The following is a 7255-nucleotide window of genomic DNA, read 5'->3' on the forward strand; positions in this document are numbered from 1 at the left end:
CTTCTCCCAGGATTCGTCGAAAAGAGGGTTGAGTTCTCCTCCCGTGCTCGGTAATGCAGGAGGGGCCCTCTCTCTGTGCCTGTCACGTGACATCGACGGAAGCAAGACCCGCCCACACTTGCCTATTTAAGGGGCTCCGAAATGTACTTTGATATACTTCATTCTCTTCTCATTTTCTTTCAACTACCTTTGAATAAACCGTGCAAGTTTCGCACTAGCAAATCGTCTCGCCCTTGCTCGGTCGCCATGGTCTACCGGATGCCTGCAGCCCGCCGACAACGCTACGCTACCCAATAAGTAATGTCGGTCGAGCTTCGATAGGCAGGCGCCGCTACTTCTCGGCAGCAGTACGGTACGCTACCCTGGAATACACAACAAACTGGTTGCTAGCGGTGGGATCGCCTCCAAACGCAACAAACGGGTGGCAGCGGTGGGATCGCCCCTGAAGCGGAACAACGCCCAAAGAGTCAAGTAATTTTTGCACGAATATGATTTGCGGAGTATGTAGTCGCGGCCAGATGACACCGAAAAACAATGTAGGTTGTGAAATAAATATTGTTTGGGGATGACGCAGCGGGGATTCATAAATCCTTAAGAACGTCTGCACCGTCAAAAGCCGGAACCTGCACGAAAGTGAAGGAACACGGGATTCTAGATAAAGAATAGAATTTGCAACAAATTTAGGAAGACCAAAACACAGACGTAATGCTTCTCTTTCTAAGAGGATTAGAGGATGGGACATTAGGCTGGAGCTCCAGAGAAGAACAAGCAGCCAAATTCTAATACAGGGCGAACGTACATACGATATATCATTAGGAGTGCATCTCTTCTCAATCCTATTCGACGACTGCTCAGCCTACGCAATATGCCAATTGCACGGGTACCTTTTCCAGTCACATGATCTATGTGTGAGCGCCAATTGAGAGAAGCCTTATAAATAATTCCGAGGTATTTAACAGATTCCACCTGTGGTATGTCTTGCAGCTGGTAAGACAATGAAATGTGCACTATGTCACGTATCGGAAAAACGAGAGCACCACATTTGCTGGAATTGAGTGCGAAGTGACTAACATCTAACCACCTCTCCAGAGCATAAAGGTAAGTTTGCAGTCGTTGGTATAGCGCGTGGATGTCATTTGCAGATGCAAAAAACGCAATACCGTCTGCATAAACATAAGTAGTTATTTCGTGATGACAAGGTAGTGTGCTCATCAGAATATTAAAAAGCACCGGGGAAAGGACTGAGCCTTGCGGTACGCCTCTCGTTTGTTTGTGTTTAGAAGAAACGCCGCTTTGGTAGCAATAGAATTAAAATTATGGGGTTTTACGTGCCAAAACCACAATCTGATTATGAGGCACGCCGTAGCGAGGGACTCCGGAAATTTTGACCACCTGGGGTTCTTTAACGTGCACCTAAATCTAAGTACACGGGTGTTTTCGCATTTTTCCCCCATCGAAATGCGGCCGCCGTGGCCGGGATTCGATCCCGTGGCCTCGTGCTTAGCTGCCCAACACCATAGCCACTAAGCAACCAAAGCGCATGCAGCAATTGAATTCTCTTTCACCTAAAAAAGACTGAATCCACGCAACTAATATACCCAGGAACACCACAGAAAGTTAACCGATTGATCAATACAGTGAGCTCCACAGTGTCGTATATATATGCTTTAGCGATATCGAGCGTCACTAAGGCAGCGTATTGCTTATGACGTCGAGCGAGTTGTATTCGGCTTTCTAAGTCGACGTGGGCATGCCAGATGGAACAGCCGGCCATGAAACCAATCTGACAGGGACTAAGAATAGAATTATTAATAAATTTCATGATACGACGGTGAAAAAGCCTCTCAATGAATTCCTGTCGTCATACGCACGAACGAAGAAAGCGTTTTGCTCGGCAGTGATCTTCCGTCATCCACAAGCAAACACGTCACCACACCCCACTATAGGTTACACGCCATTGTGTTAAGCATATGTATAGCGAGTCAGCTTACCCCGGACTACGTGAACCCGATTTCTTCTGACGAAACTCCTTGTGTGGGGGACAAGCGAGCCATGGCATGGTCTGGGACTGCCAGAAAAACTCAGACCTGGATACAATACCCCGTCCAACTATATCAGCGGGAGAGTGAACTTGCCAGCTCCAGCCCATAGTCAGTTATGGCCCACAGAAAGGGCGAAGACGGCGTGTAGAGTCAACAGAGTCCTGCTGAACTAGGAACCACGCCCAACACCCAGCTCTTTTTCCATTTAATAAAGTTTTCCCTCCTCCTCGACACTGCATGAACTGATTTTGATGTGGCTGGCGGCATTTAAAAGAAAAGGGTAAATATGGCGACTGCTCGGAGCGCATCTTTATGTCTCCAACCATCGCCTTATTTTATTTATATTCAATAAAAATTCATGGGCTATAGGCTTAGTGTTTTTTCCATTTTTGGGGGGAAATTATTCTTTGCCTAATCGTTTATTTATCGCGGTAAACCGCGTCTACGCATGCCTGGGGACTGATATATGTGGAGTACTAGCGGTTTCAAGACATTTTATTTTTCGACGCAAAAACGACATTTTCATGGGCTTAGTGTTTTTTCCATTTTGGGGGAAAAATTATTCTTTGCCAAATCGTTTATTTATCGCATTAAACCGCGTCTACGCATGCCTGGGGACTGATATATGTGGAGTAGTAGCGGTTTCGAGACATCTTATTTTTCGACGCAAAAACGACATTTTCATGGGCTATAGGCTTAGTGTTTTTTCCATTTTTGGGGAAAAATTATTCTTTGCCTAATCGTTTATCGCGTTAAACCGCGTCTACGCATGCCTGGGGACTGGTATATGTGGAGTACTAGCGGTTTCTAGGCACTTTATTTTTCGACGCAAAAACGATATTTTCATGGGCTGTAGGCTTAGTGTTTTTTCCATGTTTGGAGAAAAATTATTCTTTGCCTGATCGTTTATTTATCGCGTTAAACCGCGTCTACGCATGCCTGGGGACTGATATGTTTGGAGTACTACCGGTTTCTAGACACTTTATTTTTCGACGCAAAAACGATATTTTCATGGGCTATAGGTTTAGTGTTTTTTTTCCATTTTTGGGGAAAAATTATTCTTTGCCTAATCGTTTATTTGTCGCGTTAGACCGCGTCTACGCATGCCTGGGGACTGGTATATGTGGAGTACTAGCGGTTTCTAGACACTTTATTTTTCGACACAAGAACGATATTTTCATGGGCTGTAGGCTTAGTGTTTTTTCCATTTTTGGAGAAAAATTATTCTTTGCCTGATCATTTATTTATCGCGTTAAACCGCGTCTACGCATGCCTGGGGACTGATATGTGTGGAGTACTACCGGTTTCGAGACACTTTATTTTTCGACGCAAAAACGATTTTTTCATGGGCTATAGGCTTAGTGTTTTTTCCATTTTTTGGGAAAAATTATTCTTTGCCTAATCGTTTATTTATCGCGTTAAACTGCGTCTACGCATGCCTGGGGACTGATATATGTGGAGTACTAGCGGTTTCGAGACACTATTTTTCGACGCAAAAACTGTATTTTCATGGGCTATAGGTTTAGTGTTTTTTCCATTTTTGGGGAAAAATTATTCTTTGCCTAATCGTTTATTTATCGCGTTAAACCGCGTCTACGCATGCCTGGGGATTGGTATATGTGGTGTACTAGCGGTTTCTAGACATTTTATTTTTCGACGCAAAACGACATTTTCATGGGCTATAGGCTTAGTGTTTTTTCCATTCTTGGGGAAAAATTGTTCTTTGCCTAATCGTTTATTTATCGCGTTAAACCCCGTCTACACATGCCTGGGGACTGATATATGTGGAGTACCGGCGGTTTCGAGACACTTTATTTTTCGACGCAAAAACTATATTTTCATGGGCTATAGGCTTAGTGTTTTTTCCATTTTGGGGGGAAAATTATTTGCCTGATCGTTCATTTATGGCGTTAAACCACGCCTACGCATGTCTGGGGACTGATATATGTGGAGTACTAGCGGTTTCTAGACACTTTATTTTTCGACGCAAAAACGATATTTTCATGGGCTATAGGCTTAGTGTTTTTCCATATTTGGGGAAAAATTATTCTTTGCCTAATCGTTTATTTATCGCGTTAAAGCGCGTCTACGCATGTCTGGGGACTGATATATGTGGAGTACTAGCGGTTTCAAGACACCTTATTTTTCGACGCAAAAACGATATTTTCATGGGCTATAGGCTGAGTGTTTTTTCCATTTTTGGGGAAAAATTGTTCTTTGCCTAATCGTTTATTTATCGCGTTATACCGCGTCTACACATGCCTGGGGACTGATATATGTGGAGTACCGGCGGTTTCGAGACACTTTATTTTTCGACGCAAAAACGATATTTTCATGGGCTATAGGCTTAGTGTTTATTCCATTTTTGGGGGAAAATTATTCTTTGCCTAATCGTTTATTTATCGCGTTAAACCGCGTCTACGCATGCCTGGGGACTGTTATATGCGGAGTACTAGCGGTTTCTAGACACTTTATTTTTCGACGCAAAAACGATATTTTCATGGGCTATAGGCTTAGTGTTTTTTCCATTTTTGGGGAAAAATTATTCTTTGCCTGATCGTTCATTTATCGCGTTAAACCGCGTCTACGCATGTCTGGGGACTGATATATGTGGAGTACTAGCGGTTTCGAGACATTTTATTTTTCGACGCAAAAACGATATTTTCATGGGCTATAGGCTTAGAGTTTTTTCCATTTTTGGGGGAAAATTATTTGCCTGATCGTTCATTTATCGCGTTAAACCGCGTCTACGCATGCCTGGGGACTGGTATATGTGGAGTACTAGCGGTTTCTAGACACTTTATTTTTCGACGCAAAAACGATATTTTCATGGGCTATAGGCTTAGTGTTTTTTCCATTCTTGGGGGAAAATTATTCTTTGTCTAATCGTTTATTTATCGCGTTAAACAGCGTCTACGCATGCCTGGGGACTGGAATATATGGAGTACTAGCGGTTTCTAGACACTTTATTTTTCGACGCAAAAACGATATTTTCATGGGCTATAGGCTTAGTGTTTTTCCATATTTGGGGAAAAATTATTCTTTGCCTAATGGTTTATTTATCGCCTTAAACCGCGTCTACACATGCCTGGGGACTGATATATGTGGAGTACCGGCGGTTTCGAGACACTTTATTTTTCGACCCAAAAACTATATTTTCATGGGCTATAGGCTTAGTGTTTTTTCCATTTTTGGGGAAAAATTATTCTTTGCCTAATCGTTTATTTATCGCGTTAAACCGCGTCTACGCATGCCTGGGGACTTATATATGTGGAGTACCGGCGGTTTCGACACACTTTATTTTTCGACGCAAAAACTATATTTTCATGGGCTATAGGCTTAGTGTTTTTTCCATTTTTGGGGAAAATTATTTGCCTGATCGTTCATTTATCGCATTAAACCGTGTCTACGCATGTCTGGGGACTGATATCTGTGGAGTGCTAACGCTTTCGAGATATCTTATTTTTCGACGCAAAAACGATATTTTCATGGGCTATAGGCTTAGTGTTTTTTCCATTTCTGGGGAAAAATTATTCTTTGCCTAATCGTTTATTTATCGCGTTAAACCGCGTCTACGCATGCCTGGGGACTGGTATATGTGGAGTACTAGCGGTTTCGAGACACTTTATTTTTCGATGCAAAAACAATATTTTCATGGGCTATAGGCTTAGTGTTTTTTCCATTTTTGGGGAAAAATTGTTCTTTGCCTAATCGTTTATTTATCGCGTTAAACCGCGTCTACGCATGCCTGGGGACTTATATATCTGGAGTACCGGCGGTTTCGAGACACTTTATTTTTCGACGCAAAAACTACATTTTCATGGGCTATAGGTTTAGTGTTTTTTCCATTTTTGGGGAAAAATTATTCTTTGCCTAATCGTTTATTTATCGCGTTAAACCGCGTCTACGCATGCCTGGGGACTTATATATGTGGAGTACCGGTGGTTTCGAGACACTTTATTTTTCGACGCAAAAACTACATTTTCATGGGCTATAGGCTTAGTGTTTTTTCCATTTTTGGAGGAAAATTATTTGCCTGATCGTTCATTTATCGCGTTAAACCGCGTCTACGCATGCCTGGGGACTGTTATATGTGGAGTACTAGCGGTTTCTAGACACTTTATTTTTCGACGCAAAAACGATATTTTCATGGGCTATAGGCTTAGTGTTTTTTCCATTTTTGGGGAAAAATTATTCTTTGCCTGATCGTTCATTTATCGCGTTAAAGCGCGTCTACGCATGCCTGGGGACTGTTATATGTGGAGTACTAGCGGTTTCTAGACACTTTATTTTTCGACGCAAAAACGATATTTTCATGGGCTATAGGCTTAGTGTTTTTTCCATTTTTGGGGAAAAATTATTCTTTGCCTGATCGTTCATTTATCGCGTTAAACCGCGTCTACGCATGTCTGGGGACTGTTATATGTGGAGTACTAGCGGTTTCTAGACACTTTATTTTTCGACGCAAAAACGATATTTTCATGGGCTATAGGCTTAGTGTTTTTTCCATTTTTGGGGAAAAATTATTCTTTGCCGAATCGTTTATTTATCGCCTTAAACCGCGTCTACACATGCCTGGCGACTGATATATGTGGACTACCGGCGGTTTCTAGACATTTTATTTTTCGACGCAAAAACGACATTTTCATGGGCTATAGGCTTAGTGTTTTTTCCATTTTTGGGAAAAAATTATTCTTTGCCTAATCGTTTATTTATCGCGTTATACCGCGTCTACACATGCCTGGGGACTGATATATGTGGAGTACTGGCGGTTTCGAGACACTTTATTTTTCGACGCAAAAACTATATTTTCATGGGCTATAGGCTTAGTGTTTTTTCCATTTTTGGGGAAAAATTATTCTTTGCCTAATCGTTTATTTATCGCGTTAAACCGCGTCTACGCATGCCTGGGGACTTATATATTAGGAGTAGCGGCGGTTTCGAGACACTTTATTTTTCGACGCAAAAACTACATTTTCATGGGCTATAGGCTTAGTGTTTTTCCATTTTTGGGGAAAAATTATTCTTTGCCTAATCGTTTATTTATCGCGTTAAACCGCGTCTACGCATGCCTGGGGACTTATATATGTGGAGTACCGGCGGTTTCGAGACACTGTATTTTTCGACGCAAAAACTACATTTTCATGGGCTATAGGCTTAGTGTTTTTTCCATTTTTGGAGGAAAATTATTTGCCTGATCGTTCATTTATCGC

Source organism: Dermacentor variabilis, chromosome 11 (assembly GCF_050947875.1).
Source record: "Dermacentor variabilis isolate Ectoservices chromosome 11, ASM5094787v1, whole genome shotgun sequence".
NCBI lineage: Eukaryota > Metazoa > Arthropoda > Arachnida > Ixodida > Ixodidae > Dermacentor > Dermacentor variabilis.